The sequence below is a fragment of the Octodon degus genome, unplaced genomic scaffold (assembly GCF_000260255.1).
Source record: "Octodon degus isolate 3935 unplaced genomic scaffold, OctDeg1.0 scaffold00261, whole genome shotgun sequence".
NCBI lineage: Eukaryota > Metazoa > Chordata > Mammalia > Rodentia > Octodontidae > Octodon > Octodon degus.
Window position 1 is genome coordinate 585,077 of NW_004524837.1, and position 5,180 is coordinate 590,256.

At 36.1% G+C, this 5,180-nt stretch overlaps 1 pseudogene; it reads left to right on the forward strand.

Annotated features, from left to right (window-relative positions):
- The first annotated feature begins 549 nt into the window (after positions 1–549).
- LOC101589522 overlaps positions 550–5,180 on the forward strand; it is a 45,997-nt pseudogene continuing 41,366 nt past the window's right edge.

Genomic DNA, 5,180 nt, shown 5'->3' on the forward strand with positions numbered 1-5,180 from the left:
CATTGTGCCTCTCACCCAGTGGGGCACACAGCCTGATCTGCTCAGAAAAAAGCAGTGCACCTGCTTTTGGCATTTTTCTAATGGGAAAACACAAATTTATTTTCAGAATATTAGAAAAAGATACCCTAAACATTGCTTGTTCGTGTGTGTGGAACAGTCAGTAAAAGAAAGAAAACTCATTGAAAACAAACCATTTTGTTTCAACTATTTGTTTTTAAAATATTTGTATATTTATTCGATACAGAATCTCTGTGCAGCTCAGACTCATAGTGATCCTCCTGTCTCAGCTTCCCAGGGCTGGGATTACAGGTGTGCACAGTTTCAGGCCAGCACAGTATGCCCAGGGTTCTGGGACAGGCAGGACATGCAGTACCAGGGATTGAACCTAGGACCTTGTGCTTTCCAGGCAGGTGCTTAGAATGCCAAGCTATCTTCCCAGCCCCGTTTAAACTATTTTAGGTTAAACCTTAAGGTTACTTATCGAAGAATCCCTGTAACCTTATGGTTAGAAAAACTACAAAGTTGGCGGCCGCCCCGGCGCTCGTCAAGATGGCGGCCTACAGTGAGCCCGAGTCCGAGGTATTTGAGATCACAGACTTCACTACTGCTTCGGAGTGGGAAAGGTTTATTTCCAAAGTTGAAGAAGTCTTGAATGACTGGAAACTTATTGGAAACTCTTTGGGAAGGCCACTTGAAAAGGGTGTATTTACTTCTGGCACATGGGAAGAGAAATCAGATGAAATTTCCTTTGCTGACTTCAAGTTTTCTATCACTCATCATTATCTTGTACAAGAATCTACTGATAAAGAAGGAAAAGATGAAATATTAGAAGATGCTATTCCACAATCTATGCAAGATTTGCTGTGTATGAATAATGACTTTCCTCCGAGAGCACATTGCCTGGTAAGATGTTATTCAGAGTCTGTGAGCTTTATTTATGTTGAAGGATGGTGGTAAAATTCACAAAAATGTCCGTAGTGTGAATTGGTGGTGAAGAAGAGAAACCTAACTAAAAGAAGTTTATGCACTGATTTTAAATCATTTTGTTGGTATAGTATTTTCCGCATCTCTTTATTCTTCCTTGTGATTGGTCTACAGAATGGAGTAAGTAGCACACTGAACAAGAAAACTGGCTTAGTATGAAAGCATATGCTGATAATCCTAGCTACTTGGGAAACTCAGGCAGAATGATCATCAATTTGAGGCTAACCTAGTCAACTTAGTGACACTCGGGTTCAGAATTAAAAAAAAAAAAAAAAAAAAAAAAGAGTTGTAGCTTAGTACATCCTGGATTCAGTATCCACAAAACAAAAATCTAAAAGTGTACATAAACTAGATAATATTTTATAAATATTTTTAGTATAGTCTTTTTAAAACAAGGAACATAACTGAAATAACTTTAGGTAGAAGAAAGTAGTATATTCAATGCCTATTTTTTAAAAAAGGAATTTAGGGCTTGGGAGATAGATCAGTGGCATAAGTGCTTGCCTGGCAAGCGCAAGGTCCTGAGTGTGATCCCTGGTACCACAAAAAAAAAAAAGTCTAAAAAAAGGAATATAATACAAACATTAAATCATGTATTTTACTTGCTCTTCACAGACTTTTTCTAGTCTTCTAAAATATGAATATATTTAGCATGAATAAATATATCAGATGACAGGATGGCATTATTATAAGAATTTGAACTATGCCTGCACACATTCATTCTTAATTAGCTAACTATGGTTGAGTCAGATACTGAATTAGATCAATAGGTTTAATTCCTATCTAAGGTACTTATTGTTTCTTCCAACTTTAGAAAGTTACTTAATTTCTTTAAAGTTTGTTTCGACATTGTTAAAGTCAAGAAAGTGATATATACTTTCCAAGTAGTTGTAATAAATAAGATCATGATATAATAGTTTTATCAAAACCTGAATGCTGTCTCATAATTTGTTCAGCTTTATAATACATGTATTTTTTTAAAACTGTGCTTGCACATAGTCCACAATTAAAAACATTTGTTGAGTGTATATGTGTGTACTTTTAAAAAATATTGTTTAACAGGTAATAAAGTTGATTTTTGGAGAATGGGAAAAAAAAAAAAAGAAAAACTACAAAGTTAATTAACATACAATTTTTAACTAGGATCAGAAATCAATATTTAAGCTTAAATTGTTAATAAGAATACTCATTTGTCAGATAGATAGATAGACAGATAGATAGATGATAGATCGATAGATTGACTGTTATTTCTAAAAAGGATTTTTTCTATTGCTAACTTCACCTCAAAAATAAATTTAATTAGCTTCTCTATTGCCAAATCTCCAAATCATTTCATTAGGTCAGTACTTTGAAGAACTGGGAGAAAATAGCCAGGAAGACGAAACTTCCTCTATGTTGACTATTTTCAAACATCTCATTTGGTGAGAAAAACCCTGTTTCTTAAAGGCTTTTAGCAATGACATTCACACTAATTAAGCCTGGTTTTAGATGACGCCTTAGTGACTCCATAAATCAAGTAGCCTTTTCTCATTACTTATGCATGTATCTAGAACATATTTAAATTATTCTGTAGTAAGCTTAGCGCTGTAAGAACAGTAAAGCAGGCTTTCTGTTTCTCTTTTCTCCTTGTGAGTTATAGTAATGCTCCCAAAATTCCACAGGTTCAGAAGTTGCTACAATCATTGACCAGTTCTGCTCATTTCTATGAAACCAAACTACTGTAGTTAAATCTACAAGTCATAAGAACATTTTGAAAATATACAAGAACTGCTTTCACTTTAATTTCTTATAATGTGGAGAGTGACTTTTGACATGCACACAATAAGCATGACCTTAGCAATGACATTAGTCATTTGAAAGTTATGCAGTAGGCTTTGTAACTTTTGAGTTATAAACTTAGAGATAAGTTTATAACTCAAAAGTTACAAAGCCTGTTCTTGCACGATGTTCATGGGACATGGCTGCAGAGGACCTGCCTCCTTCTCTCCTTCCATTCTGTTCCTTCCCTCTTGCCCTCTTTTCTTTCCACCCCCTCCTCCATGTTCAGCCCTGAAAGAGCTCAAAGACATCTATGGTCAAGTCTGCAGAGCAGGCAGCTGTGGGCACAGCAAGCAGTAGTCCATTTCAGAGATGGGGAAACCAAGGCATCTGCTGGGTGAGAGGTAGACTGTGATGGGCCTTCCAGCTGCACATTAATGAAGAATCTCAAAATGGTCCCTCAGGCTGCTTCTCCCCCTTGTATCTTCCTCCTAAGTATATCAATCTTTCTTTCTTTGCAAAACATTGCTATAAGTTCGTGTATCTGATTTCACTTTATATTATGGTCTCAAGGCACATCCATTTCCCCACAAATGACTTAAATCTAACCTTCTCTATGGTAAGGTAGTACTCCATCATGTGTAGACACTACGTTTTCTTTTCATTCCATATTTTTATTGAGAAACAAATAGCAATGAGACAGTTTCAAATCAAATTCGTAGGACAGTTCCAATAATTAACACATTGCATACATTCTTCCTAGTGGTTATTTGCTGTACATGATGCGGACATGATATCCTATTTACAAACACTATTATAATATTAAGAGAACGTAACTATATATCTATCCTAACCATTTTGAATACACAAATACAAAATGGACATTGATCTGTATCCCCTTTTTTGTTTAGTTCCATTACTTGAATATTATAGGTGTGTGAACTCAGCAAAATATTCTAAAAAAGTCCAGTAGCCCATAATAGTATTGGGTCTTCCTCTTGACTGGAAATGTCAGAAATTGTTCACCTGAGTCCTCTACAGCTCAAAATAACAGCATGGCTTTACTTCTTATACTTCGTTTTTATACTTTTCTGTTGGATGGTTAAGACCAAGATAAAGCAAGACCTATGCAACAAGAGTTGTAGCTTTTGGATCTGATAAAGTCAGTCAAATCCCCTCAGGAGTTATCCTGAGATCCTGTACCTCAGATTGTAGGACTTTTGTCAGTGTCAGCCATGTGGATGAGTCACGGCCATTCCTTGGCCAATGTGCTCTCTGTGCAAGCCTGAGAGAATGTTTTCTCTCCATGTGACTCTCCTTAGGCACACTCTACATCATTGATCACTTTCCTCTTTGGCCCCATAATCTCCTTGGTCAGAAAATTTGGGACACTACTGAGTTACATGACATTACAGTACAAGTTCTCATATGTCCTGAGTCTTAATTGACCTTGGAAGGCTAGGGCTAAAATGTTGGCTTTCCTTGCAGTCCTCCTTTTTCTCTAATTTTGGTCTGCAAACTTAGGTTGTTAACCATCCAGAAGACAAGCTTATTGTTATTACCATACAACCTAGGCTGTTAAGCTTAACCTCACTATCTGTCTAAATATCAAACATCTTCAGCATAACATGGAACAGGTATTTTTCATCAAGTATTGATATTTTGAACTTTAAGTCCCTACAGAATATGATGAAAAAACATTAAAAAATTAAAATATATTTTGAAAATAGGCATAAAGAATTATATAATTCTTATGTTTACATATAAGTCCAGAAATTTAACCATATACAACCTTTTAGCAGGACAGTCCCGCAACATTCCTTTTCCTGCCTCCTGCCTTCATTCACTACCCCCTTCTTTTTGAACAATCATCTGCCCAAGAGATAGCACAGCAGCAACTGGCATGTCATGACAAGCAGCCCGTATTCATAAGACCAGAATGACAGGCACTCCAAGCATGAAACTACTATTACAAATTGCCATCTTCAGTGCAATTGCTTAGTTCACAAGTGTCTGTATACATAGTCAGGGTGAGAATCTTTCCAATTAACTGCTAGATTCCAAAATCTTCTGGAGATTCTCAGGATCATTGCCTTGCCCATCTCCTACATTTTGTTCATCCATTCATCTGTTGACAGACATATAGCCCAAGAGGTAGCTATTATGAATCATGCTACTATAAACAAGACTATGTGTGTAGCCCTGCTATATGATTCTTCAACTCTTTTGGGAAGATCCCTAAAAGGAGAATAGTAGGTCAAATGGAATTTCTAGTTACAGATCTTTGAGGAATCTTCATACTGACTTCCAAGGTGGTTGTAGTACTGTACATTCCCACCAACCATGTAGAAGACAATGTCCTTTTTACTCTGGTCTCTCCAGCATTTGTAGTGTTTGATTCTTTTTTTTATTATTTTTATTTTTATTTTTATTTATTT